The sequence below is a fragment of the Apodemus sylvaticus genome, chromosome 12, assembly GCF_947179515.1.
Source record: "Apodemus sylvaticus chromosome 12, mApoSyl1.1, whole genome shotgun sequence".
Lineage (NCBI taxonomy): Eukaryota > Metazoa > Chordata > Mammalia > Rodentia > Muridae > Apodemus > Apodemus sylvaticus.
Genome location: NC_067483.1, coordinates 68,254,316 through 68,278,692, shown reverse-complemented (window position 1 = coordinate 68,278,692; position 24,377 = coordinate 68,254,316). Strand labels below are relative to the sequence as shown.

At 40.7% G+C, this 24,377-nt stretch overlaps 1 protein-coding gene across 1 annotated transcript in view; it reads right to left on the bottom strand.

The window, feature by feature from the left end:
- Positions 1–12,051, bottom strand: part of Rc3h1 (ring finger and CCCH-type domains 1) — a 63,390-nt gene extending 51,339 nt beyond the window's left edge. Inside the window, exon 1 of the mRNA XM_052199810.1 lies at positions 11,962–12,051. The gene's annotated coding sequence lies outside the window, so the exon portion shown is untranslated. The remainder of the gene's footprint in view (positions 1–11,961) is intronic.
- Positions 12,052–24,377: the final 12,326 nt, after the last annotated feature.

The window sequence follows — 24,377 nt, the reverse complement described above, 5'->3', positions numbered from 1 at the left end:
TGCTTTCTATTACCAACTAGGGTTTTTTGTTACTGTTTTTGTTTTTTGAGGCAGGGTTTCTTTGTGTTGCCCTGGAAATCTCTCTGTAGACCAGGCTGGCCTGAACTCAGAGATCTGCCCACTTCTGCCTCCAGAGTGCTGGGACTAAAGGCGTTCGCCACCACTGTCCACCACCTTCTGCTTTTGTTGTCAACAGCATGCAAACTACCTATGACAGAAGTGTGAAGAATCTTTTGATTACTTTTTCCTTGTGTCTCCTGATGGCAACATTAAGACACCTGTCCCTTTCCTTCCTCCTTTTTTAGTATTGGATAGTGATTACAAAGCTGTAAAAATAACTTTTATTCGCCTGTTGTAATTGTTGTCTTTGAGGCTTACTGTCTTAGTCTGCTAACCTCGGCCTACTCCTGGAGACTTTTAGTCTCTGTACAATTATCTAGGACTAGAATGTTTTCAGTCTCTGAGACTTACTGCTGAATAAGCTCATCCCTTTCCTAGTTCTTTCTGAACTCTGACTGGTTGGTCCAACTCAGCTGTTCTGGCTCAAACTTCTCTCAGGATAGCCAGGGGCTACACAGAGAAACCCTGTCTTGAAAACAAAACAAAAAAACCACCACCAGCAGCAGCACCACCACCACCACCAACAACAAAACAAAAAAGAAGAAAGAGAATAAATGTATTATATGTACTATCTAACTTAATCCTCAAAATGACCCTAAAGGCATTATTATATTATCTTTACAAATCAGGAAACTGGAGCAAAGTTAATAAACTGTGACATTTTAACATTTAAAAGCTCCATGGCAAATAAACATACATACTTTTATTTATTTGGCTTTTTGAGACAGGGTCTCTTGTAGCCATGACCTTGAATCCCGAGTCCTTCTGTCTCCATCTCCCAAGTACCGTCCTTTTTTTTGAACAAGAAATTTATTCTTTGCTGACAGAACTAGCTAGACTATCAGTATACCAATCTGGTAATCATTTCTCTCCTCCTATCACTTAAAGCATTTTCTCTTTGTTAGACAGGAGATACTTTATCTTTTATATTAACATCCTTTCCCATAACTATTTCTTTTTTTAAATTAATTAATTAAACCCCAAATGCTCCCCCTTCCAGCCCCCCCCCATTGAGACCCTCTTCTCATCCCTCCTCCCCTTCTCTGAGAGGGTGTTCCTCCCTGATTTATCCCCCAGCCCTGGCACATCAAGTCCCTGCTAGATTACACACATCCTCTTCTACTGAGGCCAGACAAGGCATCCCTGTTGGGAACTGACAATACCATCAGGCTCCAGCTTTAGGAAGAGGCTCTGCTCCAGTTGTTGGGAGACCCACATGGAGACTGAGCTGCACATCTGTTGCGTATGTGCTGAGGTCTCATTCCAGTCGCTGTGTGTTCTTTGGTTGGTGACTCAGTTTCTGGGAGCTCCGAGAGGCCCAGGTTCATACTACTTTTTGATTGATACTCTAAGCCATAAAATACCCCAAAACTTGATACTTATTATGTCCAAGGAACTGACACATTACTGAAATTCTCTGCCCTGAATTTAGCAACTTATTAATTGACCCATCTTCAACCTTAAGAAAAAAAAAAAAAAGGGAAAAAATTCAAACAATTAAAATATATATGTATAAGTCAGGCAATGGTGGTGCATGCCTTCAATCCCAGCACTTGGGAGGCAGAGGCAGGCGGATTTCTGAGTTCGAGGCCAGCCTGGTCTAAGAGTGAGTTCCAGGACAGCCAGGGCTACACAAAAAATAAAAAATAAAAATAAAATATATACTTATAATTCCAGACCCTCAAAAGTAATAGTTAAGAGCTAAGTTTTGAGTCATTATGATAGATGCCAACTTGAAGAACATCTCCAGTGAAATGAAATTCAGAAACTGGCATGAGAACACCAGAGCTATGTGAAAATCACCCTCAAAGAATTACTTTATTTTTCACATGCAGGAAGCAGGCTGGCATGTCTCTCCAGCACAGAGGAATTACCTCATCGTGGTCAGGAAGGCAGCTCCCTAGGGCTTGCATCCCATCCTCTCTCCTGCTCTTTTGGGCTGCCACCTGCTTGACTTACCAAGTCTATGGTCAGTACAATTCTGTCTGTTTCAAATATCTGTACATCACTAAAAAAGAAATCAATGTAACTTGGTTTAAATACAAATCATTGAGGCTTCTCTTAAAAAGAAAATTCGGCTTCCTCACAATCAACCACTTTATGTGAAAAAGGCACTATTACAATAGCTCAAAACTGTTCTTGGATATGTGTGACCAATTCAGTCCAGCTTCTAAGTAGTGGAGGTCATCCTTCCCTTTGTATCTCTGCTATCTGTGTTAGTCCTGTGCTTTATTTGCCTTTTCATTGTGACACAGAAAAGTGTGATGAACACTAGGACATTAAAAGAAGGAACAAACCATAGCCACAAGAATGCCTTTTGTGGCTGCATGTCGAAATTTTAATTCTGGAAGCTTTCAAGTGAAAGAACTAACCTCATTGTTTGGCTGGGAATTAAAGGCTGTTATCTGAGTCTTCCATTAAGGAAGGATACACTTTTCTAGAAAAAGAACATTATGAAAAGGTTTGGCTGGTAAGTTCCCAAGGCACAGGTCATAAAGTACCAATCCTGTAAACTCCATGTAGACAAAACTCAGGCTCCGTGTCACAGTCCACTAGATAACTGTGTAAGGGGTACAACTGTCCAGCCAGGACTGATAAATCTGTTCAAGCCATGTGAAAACTCTTGACCACCACTGAGGGCTTCCCATGGACAGAATCTAACACTGTCCCCTTCAAACACCATGTAACTCACAGACACAGCCCAGCTGTCTTCCACATGGCTGCAGGAAGAGAATGAAGGGCAGAATGGCCATCATCAAAATTGAATTTGGTTATTTTTATATTTAAGATGATTTTGGCTGAATGTACCTATGTATACCATGTGTGTGCCTAGAACTAGAGAGATTCCGAAACTAGATTTACACATGATTGTGAGCCTACAAGTGGCTGCTGGGAACTGAACTCAGGTATTCTAGAACAGTCAGTTCTCTTAACTGCCAATAATGCTCAAGCTGAAAGCTTGTTTTCCGAGACAGGGTCTCACTCTGTACTCCAAGGTAGCCTGGTACTTGCTTTGTAGATTGTTCTGGCCTCTAACTTGTGATCTTCTTACCTCTGCCTAACCTGAGCTCCAAAATGAGTCCCAGAGCCAGCACAATGGCTCATCAAATTAAAAGCACTTATCTTCAAGTCTGACAACCTGAGTTCAACCTAGAACCTACAGGAAGAAGAGAAGCAGCTCTCCAAGTTGTCCTACGAACTTCACGCATGCTCCACGACACACATGCAAACACAAATGCCAAATTTAAGGATTTGGGAATATATCTAACCAAAGAAGTGAAAGACACTCAAAACAAACTTCAAGACACCAAGAGAGAAAGTTACAGAAGATACCAGACAACAGAAAGACATTCCATGCTCCTGGTTTGGCAGAATTAGTATTGTGGAAAGGCTATACTACCAAAATTAATTTAGTGTTAATGCAACACCTATTAAATTCTGATATATTTCAGAAGTTTAGCAAAAAAAAACAATACAAGAGTACATATAGAACCATAAAAGACCATGAATAATCAAAGAAGGAACAAGAATGCTAGAGGCATTATAATAACACTCAACTTCAAATTATGCTACAGGGCTGTAGTCATAGAGACAATCTGGAGAGGGTGTAAAAACAGGAAGATTAAGGGAATATGACAGACTACCCTGAAATAAAACAACAAAGCTATGCCCACTTAATTTTTGACAAAAGAGGAAAAATCATACACTGGAAAAGATAGCCTGTTCAACATGGTGCTAGTAAAACTAGATTTTCTGCCTTCAGAAGAATGAAATTAGATTCTCATCTTTCACCTTGTACAAAAATTTCACCTCAAAATTTGCCAGGCTTCATGGAACATACCTTTGATTCCAGCATTCAGGAAGCAGAGGCAGGAGGATCACTGAGCCTTGGTCTACAGAGCCAGCTCCAGAAGAGCAAAGCTCTGTGGAGAAGGAACCCATCTCAAAAACAAAGTTTCTATTCAGAAAAGGAAACAATTGGCAGGGCAAACCAGCCTATGGAAGAAAATCTTTACTAGCTACACTTTAGATAAGGGACTCAATATGCATTTACAAAAAATTGCAGAAATTAAATACCAAGGAAACAAAATTGCCAACTAACAAAGGGGCAAATGAACTGGATAGAAAAAAAAGAAATACAAATAGCCAATAACCATTTTTAAAAATGTCCAAAATCCCTAGTCATCAGGGAATAAATAGGAAATTAAAAAAACTGAGATATGACCTCACCTCAATCAGAATGGCTGTCACTAATACATTTGGTATATATTAGCAAGGATGTGGCTAGTAAGGGTTGATTATTCATTGTTGGAGGAAGTATATATTGATACAGCCATTGTGGGAATTAGCTTGGATATTTCTCAAATAATTAAAAATAGAACTACCATATGAGCCTGCTATTTCACTCTTGGGCACATACTCGGGAAACTCTATATTCTACCACAGAAATATCTGCACCCCTATGTGTATTACTTTATTTACTAAAGTAAAGAATTGGAATAAGGGCTGGAGAAATGACTCAGTGGTTAAGAGCACTGACTACTCCTCCAGAGGTCCTGAGTTTAATTCCCAGCAACTACATAGTGGCTTTACAACCATCTGTAATGGGATCTGATACCCTTTTCTGGTGTGTCTAAAAGCAGATACAGTGTACTCACATACATAAAATAAATAAATCTCTAAAAAAAAAAAAGAATTAGAATGAAACTAGTTGTCTACCAACACATGAACGGACAATAAAAATTCGGTATAAATATACATTAGAAGATGTATACATTCAGCTCTGAAGAAAAATGAAATCAAAAATTTTCAGGAAAAGCTAGACACCTTTAATCCCAGCACTTTGAGGGCAGAGAGATAGATTGATCTCTTGTGAGTTTGAGGCCAGTCTTGTCTACAGAATGAGTTCCAAGCCAGCCATGGCTATACAGAGAAACCCTGTCTCAACCCTCCCAAAACTGAAGGAAAATGGATAGACTTAGGATATTTAGTATTAAACAAGACCACATAATCTCAGAAAGAAAAATAGCTCATGTTCTCCCTCATGTAGAATCTAGCCAATAATATATGTATAGTATGTATTATTATATTAACATAATATATAAAATTATTTATATAAATAAATATGCAGGCAGGTACAGTACAATATGTAGAAAAGAGAACAAGAAAGGCTAAATATTAAGTAACGAGGAAGGATTAATGTAGGTAATGAACATGAATTAAGAAAGAAGATACAAAGCTACTTTTTTTTCTAGTTCTCTATTATGGCTTTTGTTTGTTTTGCTAGTGGAAAAGCACATAAAATATATTCACTAGCTAAAGAATAAAATCCAGTGTGAAGCTCCAGTTTCCTTTCTAAATGGCTACTTGTGTAGAAATTCAGAGTACTGGGCTGGAGAGATGGCTCAGCGGTTAAGAACACTGACTGCTCTTCTGAAGGTCCTGAGTTCAAATTCCAGCAACCACATGGTGGCTCACAACCATCCATAATGAAATCTTTCACCCTCTTCTGGTGCGACTGAAGACAGCTATAGTGTACTTAGATAATAACAATAAATAAATAAATCTTTAAAAATAAATAAATAAAAAATAAAAGAAAATAAAAGAAATTCAGAATATTATAGTCTTTGGGTCTGGTTAATTTTGGTGTGATTCTTCTTTATTTGATACTATAATAAAGTTTAAAATAAATAAATGTTATGTGCACAAAAAGGATTACCTATTCTAGGCTCTATGACATTTAGATTTAAACATTGCATTATTGACTTTCATACACCAAAACGTAACAAATTTCATTTTTACTGGTAGACAGTGATTTGAAAGGTATTTTTTGTGCTCTTATGAGCAAGTTGATTTTTTTAAATATTCATTTTTATTTTTTAAAAATTGTCTGTATCACATATGTGTGTAGGTGCTCAAGGAGGCTAGAAGGTGTCTCAGATCCTCTAGAATTGTAGTTACAGGCAGGTCTGAGCACCAACCTGGGTCCTGGGATCCAAATTGGGTTCCTCTGAAAAACCAATACTCATTTGGTCCTAGTTGGCCTGAACTTTCCATGTAGGCTAAACTGGTCTTAAACTCACATGTCTGCTGTGACATATGCTCTAAAGTGCTAGGACTAAAAACATGTGCTAGCTAGCTAGCTATGGCTACTAGTACTCTGAAATGTGCTGGTGCGATTGAGAAACTAAATTTTAAATTTTATTTAACTAAAACTTAAATAAAAATATAAAGTATTTTTTAAAAATAAAATCTATTGCCAGGTATAGTGGCACACATCTTTATTCCAGCAGTAGGCAGGCAGAAGCAGATGGATCTCTCTGAGTTTGAGGCCAGCCTGGTTGTACGTAGTAAGTTCTAGGACAGCCGAATTACACACTAAGACCCTGTCTCAAAAAAATAATTCATATCTACTTAAAAAGCTTAAATTCAAGATGCTGGATAGATGGTTTAGTGGGTATGACATTTTCTACTTTAGAACTACACAAAAAGTAGTCAAATTTTACATAATTATGAATAAGACATTTTTCTAAGAAGCACAGTAAGTCCTTTGGCCCAAGCTGGCCTAGTACTCTCTTCATACCCTAGATTGACCTCGAACTTGCCATCCTTCTGACTCATGCTCTCCAGTGCTAGGATTATGACTCTATCACCAGGTCTGGCTCCTCTGTTCACATCTCAAGATTCCTGTATGAATTAAGAAACAATGGAAGTGGCTGCAGAGATGGCTCAGCGCGTTGTTCTTCCAGATAACCTGAGTTCAGTTACCCGTACCCATCCATACTGTGCAACGCCAACCAGAAGATCTGACACACTCTCCTGGACTCTATGAGTACCTACATTTTTACACACACACACACACACACACACACACACACACACACACACACACGCACAGATACTTTATCTTTTAAAAAGGTAGGTAGGCAGGCAGGCAGACAGACTGACAGACAGACAGACTAGGGGCTTGAGGAAATGACTCAGTGTCATGCAAGCATGAGAACCTGAGTTTAGATCCCTAGAACCTGAGGACACAGTGGCATGTGGCACACACATGTGCTGGTGGCATGAGACAGGAAGAACTATTCTTATACTCTAACCTCCAAAAAGAATTCCTCTTCACCAGGAGGCATTAAACCACATCCTAGGAAGTATACTGTTTTTTTATAAATCTGAATCTTCTGGTATAGGCCAATCTGAGAAGTCTTTCTGAACCCAATCCTGAAGAACACCTAACCCCTGAGCATAAATATAGTCAGAGCCAAAGCTAAACCAGGTCAGAAAACCCTGCCAAGGAACATCCTGACCTGAGACAGTCCCCAAACAGGGATCACTTAACAGTTTATTCCTCACTTTGTGAGAGACTGACTGACCACTTTATAGATATATGAAAAATAGAGTAATTAGATCCCATCAAATTCCATATTAAGTCCCTAAGTTCTTGAAGACATCAGAGTTCTAAATGATCTATAGCATAAAGAGGGTGAGGGGACTTATCAATGAAGAAGCTCAAGATTCATATAACCTAGCTTTAACAACATTAAATATTATTAAAGTTATTTTTAATTTTTCATGAAGTAATTCAAAGGTACAATTTAGTAATTAGATAGAAAACTGTAGCAGTGCCAAAAAAATCTGTCTTGCTAAAAATACCAATTTCTAGGTGTTGAAGAGCCGGTGTAGAGGTTAAGAGCGCCTGTTGCTCTTGCAGAGAGTCTGAGTCTGGTTCCCAGCACCCTTATGGTAGCAGTTCACAACCATCCAGAGGACCTGATATCATTTTCTGACTTCTGCAGGAAACAGAATGGTGTACATACATACACCCATATACATAAAATAAAAAAACTGAAGATAAAAAGCATGAATGTTCATATGTTATAGCATTTGGACCTGCTTAAAAAACATTTTTTAAGGATTCAAATTTATATCTTCTTGATCATATAAGTATTTGGTGGTGTACAGGTAACTGAAAATTAGGGGACAAGTACAATGTTATAAAACATTCACAGTGGGAAAAGAAAACTGTCAATACAGAAGATGCTTCTAGGTTTAATAATGACACATGTATTAGCTGTAAAGGAGCTACTTTGTGTCAGAAGACTTAGGTTTGAGTACACTCTTATCTATTAAGCATATGACCTTTTTGCTCTTTACTTAGCTGCTTCTAACTCTATATTCTGTATATGTGAAGTAAGGATAACAATGCAACCATTAATGCAACATAAGTAGAAGGACTAGATAAATGGTTTTAATGAATATGATCTCAAACATTACACACACACACACACACACACACACTGTTTCTGTTTGTTTGTTTCCTTGAGGTGGGGCCTCATTCTAGTCTAGACTATATCCCAAATTAGCCTCAAACTTATAGTCATCCTCCTGCTTCTACTTCTACAGTGCTAAGAGCCATTACCCATAGCTTTGGGGTTTTTTTTGTTGTTGATGATAATGATTTATGTGCTAATAAATCTGGGATAGAACCCAGACCCTCAGGAATGCTAGGTGAGCACTTTACCATAGCCATATACTCCTTAACCCTGTAATTTTTTTTAATAATCTCTTCATAGGAATCAAACATATTTTAACACTTTTTTTTTTATAGAAATTTCAGTTACTAAAAGCATTTTAAAAATTCACTTGTTTTATGTATATATGATTTATCTGCATGCACACCTGTGTGCCAGAGAAGGGCATCAAATCCCATTGTAGATGGTTGCAAGCCACCATATGGTTGCTGGGAATTGAACTCAGGATCTTTGGAAGAACTGACAGCATTCTTAGTCACTAGCTATCTCTCCAAACCATATTTTAATATTACTAAGAAAATGCAAATCTGAAGGCTGGGTGGCACAAGCCTTTAATTCCAACAATCAGGAGGCAAAGGTAAATGGCTCCCAAAAGACTTTTGTGTGTGTAGTTAATGCATGACTGTGCTTGTGTGCACGTGTGTGTGTTTATACACATCCATGTCCTAACTGGGAAGCCACAGGTGGTCTCTGGGTGTCCTGCCCTATCACTTGCTGCCTTTTTCATTTGAGACAGTGTCTCTTACTGAAATTGGGAGCTAGACAAACTCTAGTGATTCTCCTTTCTCTTCCCCACTACAACCTGAGATCACTAGTATGCACAGTCACATCCCCTCCCCTTTTTTTTGAACATAAGTCCTTACATCTTCTTAGCAAGCACTTATACCCCACTGACTGGGCCATTTATCCCTGGTTTCTTTTCTTTTCTTTTTTTTTTTAAAGAGGATGCTTTTTTTTTTTCTTCAAATGTATATATGAGTACATTGTAGCTCCCTTCAAGACACATCAGAAGAGGGCTTTGGATCGCATTACGAATGGTTGTGAGCCACCATGTAATTGCTGGGAATTGAACTCAGGACCTCTGGAAGAACAGTCAGTGCTCTTAACCTCTGAGCCATCTCTCCAGCCCTCTCCCTGGTTTCTTAGTTGAAGGCTTTTGTTTTCAGAAAAATTGTATCAAATGAGATTAACAAGTCATTGATGAAATGATCAAAATTTTCTCATAACTTTAAATTTACAAACTCATAAATTAGCATGAAGTAATTTTTCTAATATGTTTAGGGCCACAAATGAATTTAAGTATCATTACAATCAATACACATAATACTTTGTGTTTAATAAAATTCACTATGAAAAGAAAACCCGCCAATCTGAGTTCTTAAAAAACAAAGTGTTCTAAAATTCTTGGCCATATCCTCTCCCCAAAGCCATATTAGCAGGAGACATATACTATAAAAATTGTTTCTCCACGAGTCAAAAGATCAAAGCATCCATGACAATATTATGCTAGGCATAAAGTAAGTTTACAGATATTAATCTCTCATACTACTGTACTCCAAATGCTAACCAAGATTACTCCATTTACATTTTATATAATTATTCACTATCAACTCAATAGAACTAGAAACTAGTATTGCTAATTAAATTTCATATTACTGAACAATACTTTTAACAGTCTGAGACAGATTTTAATTAGGAAATTACCCTAGAAATTGGCAAAAGCTATCAACCAGTATCTTCTTTGTACAAATCAACTTTCCTTTTAATATTAACTCAGCCCAACAATCAGGATGCCAAGACAGGAAAACTGTTAATTCCTGCCCAACCTGGGCTACACCAAGACCTTGTCTCCAAAACAATAAAAGGAAGAAACACAAAGACCCCTAGATAGATCCTGCAGGTGAAGAGTAAGCAGTCTTCTTGAATGCTTTCAAGCTTTTTAATGCAATTTTTTGCATACACAAGTAGAAACTGAAATAAAATTTACCTCTTCCCGCTCCATTTGAAAATGTGGTAAACAGCTTGAAAAAATTACATTTAGGAGAAATAGCTATCATTTAAGTTTAAAGCTATCATTGCAGTATAACATACTAATATAAAATGAGGTGCCAGCCTGGCGGTAGTGGCACACACGCCTTTAATCCCAGCACTTGGGAGGCAGAGGCAGGCGGATTTCTGAATTTGAGGCCAGGCTGATCTACAGAGTGAGTCCCAGGACAGCCAGAGCTATAGAGAGAAGAAACCCTGTCTCGAAAAAAACCAACCAAAAAGAGGTGCCTCAACCTAAGCCTAGCCACTTAAAACAGAACCACAACTGTTTTTTGTTTTTGAAAACTATTAAAAGTTTCTATTGTCTGGTAATCTGTTGGTTGACTTAGTTTTCTGATGCTAGTCTTTTCAGTCTTGAAATCAGGATCGTCTGTCTCAGCCTCTCCAAGTGCTAGGATTCACAGGCAAGCATCATAACGCCAGGCTAAAAGTGTCTGAAATCTTAGAAAGTAGGCTTTAAATATGAATTTTCAAACAGAGAAAAAGGATTTTCTCCAATTTTAGGACAAATTGGCAAATAAAAAAATTAGAATATGAAACAGACACATGAAATCTTAAGGGGACAGAGAAACTACTAATCTTTCCTAAGTGCTTCCACCAGATACCAAAGAGATTAATGATATTTCCTCTGTTGTACACAATTCAAAATGGCTAGTTGGAAAAGTTCTGCTCAGACCTTTACAATCTGTCTCCGTGTTGCCAGTAAGTGGCTTTGTTTCCAGTTCCAGAGACTATTCTGGGATGTCAAGAGTTACATTATTGCTGCTTCAAAAGAGCCCTTGTTTCAGCTTGCTCCCTCTGACCAGGGATGCGAGTACAGTGATGTGTTTACAGAGACCTGATGCTTAGAATGATGCTAGAAAAGTCCACCCCTCACTACTCCACCCTTTATCAACAACCACATTTTGTGTGTTTTTGTTGTTGTACACTTAAAGAGTCTTTTTGAAAAAGGCACCTGCACATGGTTTCGTCTTGGCCAATAGGGTTTATCTTCAGGAACTCCAGGGAAACCGACACCCTAAAACACACTTGGACAAGGGAGGAAGGGGGCTGGGGAGGGAGCAGCCACGCCTGGCAGCTAGGCAGGAGCGGCGGCTGTTTACAGGCGCCTACTCCCTCCCCCACCGCACAGACAGGGGTCCAAACAACACGTCCTGCGAGCAAACTCTCCGCCCGCCCGCTGTCCTCCGAGGGACCGGGGAACCCGCCAGCCTCGGAGCCCCCCCCTCTCCCGCCCCAGCTTCCCCAGCCTTCCCCGCGTCCAGGGCGGCGTCCGCACCGCCCCTCGGCCTACCTACCCCGGCAGGCCCTCCGGGAGGCACGCGGAGGCCTGAGGCCTAAAGGACGCCGGCCACTGACAAGCCCTGGGGCCGGTCCCAAGCGCAGGGCGGGTGAGGACAGCCCCATCCCCGCAGCCGCTGCCTATTGTTCTCGGCCGCGGCCGCCCCACTCCCCACACCGCCGACCGCCACTTGCTCACCGCGCTGGTCCGAGCAGCAGCTCCTCTCAGCTCCGAGTCCCTGCGGCCGTCGCCACCGTCGCGGCAGCCGCCGCCGCCGCCGCTGCCACCATCGACTCTGACTCTGTCCCAGGCCGCCGGACCACGGCCGTAGCCGCCACCGCCAGCGCCGCCTCCAGCCCCCCACCTGCTGCTGCTGAGGCTGCTCCTGCAGCAGGGGCCATCTTGTTGGTCGGCCTCCCCTTCCTCCTCCGCGTCCTCCGCCGCCCGTCGCTCGTTGTCTTCGTCCCCTTCCTCTTCCTCAGACTCCGGCCCGCCCCGAGAGTGGGGCGGAGATGAGGGCGAGGCTCCTCCTCATGGGGTGGGGCCAACGGAGTGGGGCGTGGCTAGCGGGGCGGGGCGTGGTCGTCTGAGGGCGGGGCCCGGAGGAAAACTCTGAGTCACCCGCCCCAACGCCCTGCCCGGAGCGGGCGACGCGCCCCGCCCGTGTCTCGAGCGCTATCGCGCCCGGAGTAGAGAAACTTGTCCCACCTCCTCCCCGGCCCCCCGCCGGGCCTGAGGCCGCAGTGCTTTTGGTCCCGGCAGGCAAGAGGCCAGGCGGTTCCGGTAAAGCTCACTCCTTTGGAGTCTCCCGCTGCCTCTGAGCTTGTCACTTTCTCAGGTCTGGACTCTTCCTCTGCTCTAGCATCTTTTTTCTTATATGCTACCTCTCCCCAGCCATGCTCGCGCTTGTGTGTGTGTGTGTATCTTTTTAACTTACGTACTACCTCTCCTCCAAGCTGAGAGAGAGAGAGAGAGAGAGAGAGAGAGAGAGAGAGAGAGAGAGAGAGAGAGAGAGAGAGAGAGAGTGTGTTATGGCGTTTCTCTTAAGCTCTGGACCCTTCCTCTACGGTTGTATCTGTTTTGCATCCCACCCCTCCCCAGTACCCTGTGTTGTGGTGTGTGTGTACACTTCTTCAACAGAATTCGATTTAGCCAAATTCTGGAGAACCGAAAGAAATGGAATTCTAATACTATGTAGAATTCAATTTATATACTAATTTTCACATTAAAACTGCCCTCAAATCAATACCATATAATGCCGGTATATAATACCATATAATGCCCCCAACTCTCTCCTGCTTCCTGCTTTGGCTGTGAAAGCAGAGAATTTGTTCTGTCCTTTCTTTTTTTGTTTTGTTTTTGAGACAGGGTCTCTCTATTATATAGTAGGGACAGCTGTATTTATTTAACTCACTTCAAAGCAGCAAACACAATCAATAAAGACATGAACTTGGCTATCCTGGAACTTCCTTTGTAGACCAGGCTGGCTTTGAACTCACAGAGTTCCATCTGTCTCTGCCTCCCACGAGTGCAGGAATTAAAAGCATGGGCCCCATGTGGAGCCTGTCCTTTCTGTAGACTCACCAACATCGATTTTTTAAAAAATGGAACTACTTATACCTCTCACAATAAATTACTGGGTGGCTCTTGGTCTTTGTTGTAGTTTGGGCTTTGTTTTGGTTTGGGGTTTTCACGGGTATTTGATTGTTTGTTTGTTGTTGTTTTGGTTTGGCTGGGTTTGTTTTATCCTGGAGCCTAGACTGACCTAGAAGTTCCCTCTCGACTGAGATCTGAAATTAAAGGTATATGCCACCTGGCTAAGCTTTGGTTCTTGAGACAGTCTGTTGCCCTGTAGCCCAGGCTGACCTGGATGGAGCACACTCATGGGGCTAGCCTCCCACTTTTTTGAGATGGGGGTTTCTCTGTGTAGCTCTGGCTGTCCTGGAACTCACTCTGTACACCAGGTTGGCCTTGAACACAGAGATCTGCCTGTCTCAGCCTTCCAAGTTCTAGGAATAAAGACCTGTGTCAGCACTGCCTGCCTGGCAAGTCCTTCCTCCTCTTAACTTTAGGATTATGGGTGTAAACCAGCATATCCAGCTCAGGTAGTATTTATATTATTGCTAAAATACAACATATTTTCCTAAACTTGGAAGAGTTTTTCGTAGTGATTATAACTTCATGGTGGTGAGATTTCAGCTTATTTTTAGACTTTTTCATGTCTTTATTGATTGTGTTTGCTGCTTTGAAGTGAGCTAAATCTATAATCTCTTAAACTACTAAATACAGCTGTCCCTACTTATCTGAAATTTTCATAATTTTAGTTACCTCCGGACAACTGTACACCAAAAATATTAAGTGAAAAATCCCAGAAATAATTCATGAGTTTTCAATGAATTTCTATAATACGATGTTATAATTGTTGTATTTATCATTAGTTGTTAACTGTGCCTAACTTGTAAACCTAATTATTCTTATGTACAAGTAAATGCATAGACAGTTTTGTACTGTTCTCCTTCGGTTTAGTCATCTGCTGAACATCTGGGAACATACCCTAGTCAGATAAGACCCTGGCTCTTGCAGTAAGCTGGGACCTAATTTCCAGCAGCCCTACAGTTCGGGTCAGCGTGTTCTAATCTAAACATGATCTCTTAGAAAGCTTTTTCCTCCTCTAACAACCATGGCTCAGTCCCCTCCTAGGAGAAAGAGATAATCTGTTCCTCCTGCTGTTCCTCCCATCTCACTCCTAGGGAACCTTCCATAACAGAAAGTCTTGGCCGCTGTTGCTAGGCACACATGCCAGCCTCTCTGTTTAGGTGAGAGTAAGTAGCTCAGCTTCTATTACAAACAACCTAATGGAAGTTCCTTAAAATGGGAATAGTGATATACCTCTGCTAACTATTCAAACTAAAAATAAGTTAAACACAGAGGTTCCTCCAAGTTCATTTGAACTATATAACTGAGCAAATACTTGTTGGAAAAGGAAGAGCAACTCTGTAGAAACAAGTGTTTATAATGAAATTAACCTGTGAGGAGTTATTTAGGTTTTTAAATTCTGCAATTAGACTAGACATGCAATACAGAAGAGAGTGTATCCCTTGAGACCAAGTCTATTTAAAAGAGATGTAATCTACCAAGGGAAAGAAGAAGAGATAGTGTGAATGTTATTCTGAAATTAATAACTATTTTTAAGTTTTAGTTAGTAAATAAATCTCTCTTCCCCTAATTTTTCTAAGTTTTAATATTACTAGGGTCTTGAAATTAGGAATTAATTAAAAGATTACGTTAGATAGTATGATGGGTTTATATGGGTAATTTAAATTTCAAAAGTTTAGAGCCGGGCAGTGGTGGTGCATGCCTTTAATCCCAGCTCTTGGGAGGCAGAGGCAAGCGGATTTCTGAGTTCGAGGCCAGCCTGGTCCACAGAGCAAGATCCAGGACAGCCTCTTGACAGAGGGCGTTCCCCCCCACCCCCCCACCCCCGCCCCCCAGCCACCCACGTGCTTCTTTCCCAAGAAGTCTCTTGTGTGAGGTTTGGTGAGGTTTGTGGTGTGACTTTGTGGTAATTCTTTGGCTCCCAGCTGCCAGGAAACCTTTCCTTCAGATTGCAACACTTTTATTGGGGGAAACTTTCCCCCAGAGCAGGACTGTAACACTTTCACTGGGGAAACCTTCCCTCTCAGAACTGCAACACCTCCATGAGGGAGAACTTCCCTCAGAGCTGTAACACTTCCAGTCTGGGTTATAGAGTGAGATTGTATCAAAAGTTAATTCATCTTTTTAAAAAAAGAAAAAGAAAATTTGTAACTGCTGGGCCTTAATGATACACAGCTTTAATCTCAGCACTCAGGAGCCAGAGGCAGGTGGATTTCTGTGAGTTTGAAAGGCCAGCCTGGTCAACAGAGCCAGTTCTGCGACAGGCAGGGATACACAGAGAAACCCCCTCTCAAAAACAAACAAACAAACAAACAAAACAAACAAACAAATAAATAAATAAATAAACGTATGACTAAGCTGGGTACGGTGGCACGTGCTTTTAATCACAACATTCAGGAGGCAGAGGTAGGCAGACAGATTTGGAGGCCAGCCTGGTCATGTAACAAATTCTAGGCTGCGTAGTCAGACTGGGTCAAAACTTAAGACAATTTAAATCTTTTATAGTCACTTTGTGTTTAAAAATCTAAACCATTTAGTTTTGTTTACTATTTTATGTAACTTTAATGTGGAATGCCCAGAAATTTAGATTCTGCCCTCTTCTCTACCACCAATATACTACTACTAAACGAATCACGTCATGCAAAGCCCTTGGTTCGAAGCATACAGGAAATCCTCAGGAAATTCCTCAGTCTCTTATTTTCCTCTGTGAGTCTTGTGCTTTGAGTTAGGTCTCAGTATGCATCCCTGGCTGGCCAGGGACTCACTTTGTAGACCCATCTAACTGATAATTTGCAACAATCTTAATGGCCCTATCTCCAGAATTGCAGGTGTGTTCCACCATATGCCGTTTTCAAAATTCATTTTATGTGTGCCATCAAAATCATTATTTTATTGATTGAAATGGCAACAAAAAGACTTGCCAGGCAGGATGAATAGCACCTTTAATCCCAGTACTTCAAAGATTGAGACAAGAGAATTGTCCCAAATTTGAGGCCAGCCTAGGCTGTAGAGTAAGATCCCCTCTCAAAAACAAGAACAAACGAACAAACAAAAAGGCAAATAATGATTATAAGCTAAGTGGTGGCACATCCTATAATCCAAGGATTCGGAAGGTGAGGCAGGAGGATCTCTAGTTGAAGACTAGCCCAGGCTAGATACACAGCAAAATAAAATGAAATACAATGACAAGGCATCACCCACAGTTAGTTCTTGTATAAAGAAGGCTGGCCTAAAGCTTACCATGTAGCTGAGATGACCTCTCACTCCTGAGTCCCCTGCAAGTTTCAGCACCACTCTAATGACAGTTTCTTTCTTACCTTGAACTCTAAAAAATAAATCAATGCTATTTTTCTTTTTTTTTTTCTTTTTTTTTGGGGGGGGGCAGGGTTAAGACAGGGTTTCTCCATATAGTCCTGGCTGTCCTGGAACTCACTCTGTAGACCAGGCTGGCCTCGAACTCAGAAATCTGCCTGCCTCTGCCTCCCAAGTGCTGGGATTAAAAGTGTGCACCACCACTGCCTGGCTTCGATGCTATTTTTCAATGTATGCAAATCTGTTAATTCCTTGTAAAATGTTAAGTATACCCATGCTATACTGTGTCCCTTCTCTGGTTTAAAGACTAAAAAAGATGCCAGGCAGTGGTGGTGTATGCCTTTAATCCCAGCACTTGGAAGGCAGAGGCTGGCGGACCTGCATGGGTTCAAGACCAGCCTGGTCTACAGACTGAGTTCCAAGACAGCTAGGGTTATTACATGGAGAAACTCAGTCTTCAAAAGGAACACACACACACACACCTCTCCCCCCCCCCCCTGCCAAAAAAAAAAAAAAAAAAAAAAGGAAGGAAAAGGAAAAAGACTAAAAAAGGAAAATTAATTTTAGGCTTGTAGTGGGGAATGCAAGATGAAATACAGAGCTGTGATGGTTTGAATGGGAAATATCCCCCATATCACCCTCAGGTCTCTTGGGGGAAGGGTAAATCTCAGGAGTGGGACTTTGAAAACAAGAAGCTTCAGGCCAGTTGCTGCTACTGCTGCTGCTTCTCCTCTTCCTGCCCCCAACTCTCTCTCTCTCTCTCTCTCTCTCTCTCTCTCTCTCTCTCTCTCTCACACACACACACACACACACACAACCTGCTTCCCTACCATGACAAACTTATTCTTTTGGAATCGAAGCCACAGCAACAGTTAGCAAATTATAGAAAGTTACAAACAAACAAACAAACAAACAAACAAAAAACTGAAATAGAACTATTTGTGTGATCCCACTTTAATAACCTAGTTAGAAAAACACAAGATACACATTTGAAGCAACCAAAGCATGGGGTATAACAGGGATAGGCGGTTGTCTAGAAGGGGTACCAAACTTGCTCTCTGAAACAAAGAATTGAATGTCTAGGAAAGATTTGAAAATGGGAAAATAACTATTTTCTTAAAAACTCTTTAGATAAGATGGTCCTAAGGCCAGGACTCAAACTGATATTTTGTAGCCCTCCCTCCCTATCTCAGGTCCTCCTGTTTCCCCTATTGCCCCCTATTGGTCTAGTTTCAATACCAGCCCTGTGCCTTCTTACCCTTTCTCCTCTTAATGTCTTCTGGGAACAAGAAGCTGTCATCTCAGGGGCCTCTATCTATGTCTTTCTAACTCTCCTTTATAAAGTAAAGAAATCATAAAATGTTGCAAGAGTTTAAAAAACTCTTCTAAGATATTTTAGAATCTTCTCACATGTGACAATGTTATTGTCCTGAAGTTCTCAGTTTGAGACATCCACAGGATGAAAGAGGACCCAAAGAAGACGAACTAGTATCCATTGAAACAGTCTTCCAGGGAGATACACTGAGCAATTACATTAGGTGTATGAAACCAATAGTGTCTATCATGCCCTGCAGTCCAGTGCAAAACCAAGTATAGGCGGGGCCTAACGGGTTCCCTTAGGTTCAGCATAGCAACCATCAACAAATGCAGTCCAAGTGGAATTTCTAGAGCTATATCCTTGTAGACGTGATTTCAAAAGAGCTAATTTTTTTAAACAAAAAGTTTTCTGAGCCATACATGAAACTATTCCTACACCACCGTGCCTTCCTTGAGCGCCTCCAGCCCCACGCTGAGCAGTCTGAAATTCAACTGACCCCAGAAAAGTTATCCCAGGGTGATAGAAAACAGACAGCCTTAATGAAAGAGCATCAGTCAAGGTCAGCGTTCTAGACATTTCCCCAGACAGTGTCAAGGAGAAAGCATTGCCACTTTTTCTCAGACCAAATGCACTGCAACGTCCTGGTGTTTTCCTTGTACGAGTTTGCTAGGGCAGCATAGACTCTATGGTTTAGACAATATAAGTAGTTTTCTTACGTATTGGAGACTAGACTTCCAAAACCAAAGTCAGCAGATTGGACCTTCAGAGGACATTCTCCTTGGCTCTCAGATTGACATTTCATGTTCCTACTCATGGGTCTGTTCTAAATCCTTTCTTTGGATTAAGACCCACCTACACAACCCCATTTTACCTTATTTGTTTGTTTGTTTGTTTGTTTTGATGTTCCAAGATTGGGTTTCTGTGCATAGACAAGGTTTCTCTGTGTAGCCCTGGCTGTCCTGGAACTTACTCTGTACACCAGGCTGTCCTTGAATGCAGATATCTGTCTGCCTCTGCCTCTAGAGTGCTGGCATCAAAAGTATGTGCCACTGCCACATGACCCAAATGGTATTCTCTAGCAGTAATATCGTTTGGCCAATATTCAGTTTAATTTGTTATACATAGCCATTTTTAAAAAAAGAATATGGGGGCTGGAGAGATGGCTCAGCAGTTAAGAGCACTAACTGCTTTTCCAGAGGTCCTGAGTTCAATTCCCAGCAACCACATGGTAGCTCATGACCATCTGTAATGGGATTCAATGCTGTCTTCTGGTGTGTCTGAAGACAGCTACAGTGTACTCATATTAAATAAATAAGCAAATCTTTAAATAAAAAAGAATATACATTTGTAAGCCGTTTGGGAAACAAGAATTTGAAAGAACCTGTGGTTTGAAGATAGTTTAACTGCATCTCCACACCCTGTATTGCAAGTTTGAGGTGTGAAGCTGTGTGAGTAGTGGAGCCCTATGAGAAGGCAGACCTACAGTGAAGTGCAGTCGCTGGGGCACTGCCTTAGAAAGGGGTCAGTGCTGACTTAGAAAGGGGTCAGGGGACAAGAGACTGACTTGTCATTAAGAGGCAAGCCTGGATTTGGACTCCTTAGCTTCTTGTCCTGTGCATGAGCTCCTCCTGCGGCATGCACTCCCCAAGATGCCTTCTGTCATGTTGTATCTCCTGAGGGGCCTTCAGGAGATCTAAATAGATATTGATACTATACTTCTACATCTCCAAAACTGTGAGATACTTTTTAAAAATTTTTTTATTCAAAACTTTTTTTTTCTTTTTGCTTACCCAACTTCTGGTATTTTGTAATAGAGGAATGGAAAATAGATTAATCCAAAAAGTATTTTCACAAATTGAAGAGAAACTTTTCTTTGCTTAATGACTTACTGAACTTGGGATGGGGGTGGCTTTGAGTTCTTCTTTTCCTCCTTCTCTTCCTCCTCCTCCTTCTTCTAAAAGATTTATTTTTATTTTATGTATATATGTGTATCAGTGTGAATGTATATCTGGGGGCTTATGACTTATGATCTGATCTGGTTTAGGCCAGAAAGGGGAGCTAGAATTACAGGCATAGCTGGGGACCATACTCTTGAAGGGCAGTTTTTTTTTTGATCTGCTATATGATCTCAATTATTATTATTATTAATATTCGAGACAGGGTTTCTCTGTGCAGCCCTGGCTGTCCTGGAATTCACTCTGTAGACCAGACTGGCCTCGAAATCAGGCTCAGAAATCTATCTGCCTCTGCCTCATAAGTGCTGGGATTAAAGGCATGTAACACCACTGCCCAGCTTCTCACTAATTATTAATGTGATTAAATGTTAGCTTTAGAAAAGTTGAATTCTTTTATAATAAGTATTATAATATGTGGTTTGTCTATCTTAAAATTAAACAATACATGTAACACATTGCCTGACAATGTACTACATCCTTTTACTGATGAGCCATGTCCCAGCCCCTGCATTTCTTTATCCTGATTTCTGTCTCTTTAAGGCAGGCCATTAGCTAGGTGGGAAGACATGCCTATAGCAGAAGCCTTCTTGAAGATGAATACTCAGCTTCATGTTTAGTACATACATTAACGTCTTTCTGTTTTCCTTAGAGTTGGAATCAAGTTTTCATTGACCGTCCCCACCTTCTCTCATCTGTGCTTTCTCTGCTGCCAACCTACTACACCAGTCATTTTCCCACAGGCCAGAGTAACAATGGTGACAGATAATAATATTTATGGTGTCCCCAGAGGTCCAAATCTCACAGAAGACTCAGGGTCCATTTAAATAAACCTTGTTCCCCAACCTACTAGCTATGTGGATATGTGATTTCTTTTTATTTGTTTCTTTTATGTTTATGTGTGTATGTAGGGGAGATATACGTGTGTGCATGTCCTTAGAAGCCAGAGAGAGTGTCAGAGCCCATGAATCTAAGAATCTAAGAATCAACAATCCTTTGTGCTAAATGACCAGAACGTAATTATTTTAGGCTTTGTAGGCCGTATGATCTTTATCAGAGATACTCAATTCTCATCACTGTACTAATGAGAATGACTGTTTCCAATAAAACTTTATTGATAAAAATAGTGGTGGGCTGTATTTGGACTTCAGATTCCTGTTTGTTCATCTGATGTGAAGAAAGGTTTTATTTGCAATGGTTGGGGAAAGTATACTTTGTTACATTCAATAGCATTCAAAGTCTTACACATAATAATGAATATTGGGTACTAAGTCCAGCCAATTAAGCAGACATGGCTCTTACCTTCCAAGGAATCAATCATGTAAAACAATAATAGAATTATCATATTAATGGATGGTATATTAGGGTTCTCTAGAGTCACAGAACTTATGGAATGCCTTATATATTAAGGGAAATTATTGGAATGACTTACAGACTGCAGTCCAACTAACTCAACAATGGGCAGCTATGAATGGGAAGCCCAAGAATCTAGTAGTTGCTCAGACCCATGAAGCTAAGTGTTTTATCTGATTTTCTCTATAAGCTGGAATTCCAAAGAAGTAGGTTCCAACAGATGTGCTAGCAAATGCAAGCAAAATGAAGAAGAAACACTTCCTTTTCCCATTGTCCTTATGTAGGTTTTCAGCAGAAGGTATGGCCCAGATCAAAAGTGTATACCACCATACCTGGATTTGGAACTTGCTCTGTCCCAGGCTAGCCTTAAACTTAGAGAGATCAGCTTGCCTCTGTTTCCTAGGTTTAAAGGTATGTACTACCTTGCCTGGGCCTAAGCTTTTCATGGTCTCTATGCCTCAAGATCTGGATTTTGTGCCTTCTATTTCTGGATTGTAGTTCATTCCAGATATAGTCAACTTGACAACCAGGAATAGACATCACAGATGGCTATGTAAGACTAAAGGTGAAATTGTGTTTTCACGTAGACAGATTTTTCTAATCCTCTTGATTTACAAAGAGTAGGTAATATAAATGCCCAACAGTGGGGATATGGAATCTGAAGAAACCACTTCCAGTAGTCAGACAGAACCCCCAGTGGAAGGATAGAGAGACCAATCCACCTACAAAACTTTTGACCCAAAAATTGGTCCTTTATAAAAGAAATGCAGGGACAAAGATGGAGCAGGGAAGGAAGGAAAGGCCATTTTGAGACCTGTCCCAAAAGCAGGCACCAATTCCTCACACTATTAATGATGCTATGCTGTGCTTGTAGACAGGAACCTTAGCATAGCAGCCCTCTGAAAGGCTCTACTCAGTTTCTGACTGAGAATGCAGATCCCCACAAACATTGGATTAGAGTTAGAGGAAGGATTGAAGGCCCTCAATGAGATGGCAACCCCCCCCCCCCAGGAAGACTAACAGTATCAACTATCCTAGACCCATGGGAGCTCCTAGACACTGAGTCACCAACCAAAGAGTGTATATGGACTGGTTCCCTGGCACATATGTAGCAGAGGGCTGCCTTGTCTGACCTCAGTAGGAGAGGATGCATCTAATCCTGTAGAGACTTGATGCCCCAGGGTGAGGAGATAGGGAGCCTGCCCTCTCAGAGTCCAAGGGGAGGGAGGATGGGGGAGGAATTCTACAGGGGGGCAGGAAAGGAGCAGCATTTGGGATGCAAATAAACAAATAAATAGCTGGATAGATCAATCAATCTATTAAAGAGGTTATGAGATCATCCAGGATTGTATGTGAAGAACAGAATAAACCCTTAGCTTAAAAAATTTTTTAAAAAGTGGCCTTAGATATCATCTGACAGCAGCTAGATATTAAGGTTCTCTCACTTTTTGACTTTCAGAAAAAGGGCTGAATTTGCCTTCTCTAGACCTTACTTTATGCCCAGACACACTGGTATTAGATTCTTGAGTTTAGGGGTTGTGCTATGATTGACTTTAATGATGCCAGTAACACAGGCTTTTTAACTCTGGAACAAAGAAGTGCTTCCTTTTTACAACAGGGGTAGGAGAATTAGAAGAAAAGTCAGTGGATCTGTTAGTGTAGCTGCATGTATACATATGTATGGTTCTGTCTGAATTTTTACAAACTAGCAATTTAGTGACCTATGACCTACTTTTGTAGAAATGAAGCAACATTTCTCTTCTGGAGAGGGCAAGATTCTCACATATTCTTGAAAGATGTGAAAGTGGAAACATGAGTAAGTTTGGAACTACCTAGATTCTTACCTTTTCCTTCCATCCACTGAGATCACTGCACTTGGGAAACACAAGGAGTAGTAAGATGTTTTCTTCCACTGCAGAGGTCCGAAAGTCCAGACATGTGCCTGGCTTTCTCCAATCCCCTATTCAACACCTAATTAAACAGCTAATGTGCTTAGCTGGCAGAAGGGAAAATGATCTGAGATCAGTTAACTATTTGTCCTTTCTTTGAACTTTTGGATCTGCAGTAAATTACAGGAAAGTAGTAGAATTCATCCCACAACAGAATAGATACCCAGAGACTAGTAGGAAAAACATCATAGGCCAATGGTTCCGATGCCTGGGGTCATGCCCCACACTGATGACACCAGACCATTTCAAGGCTAACCTTGGTTTCCTCACTTCTTCACTTTCAAAAACCACTAGTTGCTCAATCTTTTTCCAGTAAATTCCCCTTCTGCTTAAGTTAGACACTGGGACGGTTTAAAATATACAAGGAAAAGGGCAAAAATCAAGGGACTACAAAAATAATGATTTTTTTTCCATTTCTTATATTTCTTCTTTCCAGTTACCTTTTCCTCAACTTAATGGACTCATCTATATTTTCTTATCTGTGCTTTGAGTTTCACAACCTTAGTCATCAGCCTTAAACTTACAGCTCCATCTGGATTCATTTCTCTGTAACTGAAACGAAGGGATTCCAAATTACATGTTTCCTCCTGTAAACTTAGCTGATTGATTATCTCCAAATATAATAAGCACTTTTCTTAGAATTTGATTTGAATTTTTAACCCATCAGCCAAGACTATTAAGTCTCTAATTTAAAAACCAATATATTGTAGATTTTTCACAGGAGAAAGAGCTGTCTCAACCTCTCCTTGCTAAAGATCATTACAAGCACAATGTGCTTCTTATTCCTTTTGCCAACAAGAAATTTCTTAATCAAGCACTTCATCTAAGGCAATCAAATGTTCCTCATTAAAATTACATGAAAAAAGATTCGTTTTTAAGTTTCTGCAAAAATATTTAAATTACCAAATTGAAATGTTTGTCTATAGTTCTTTTGTGCAGAGATTCTTAACCTTGTTTTGTAGCATCTAATCAAAGCCGTGGTTGTTCTCTAGTGAGTGCATTAAAAAAAAAATCACAGAAATTGAGTTTTGAGACATGGCCTTGCTATGTTGCTCAGGCTGGTCCAAAACTCCA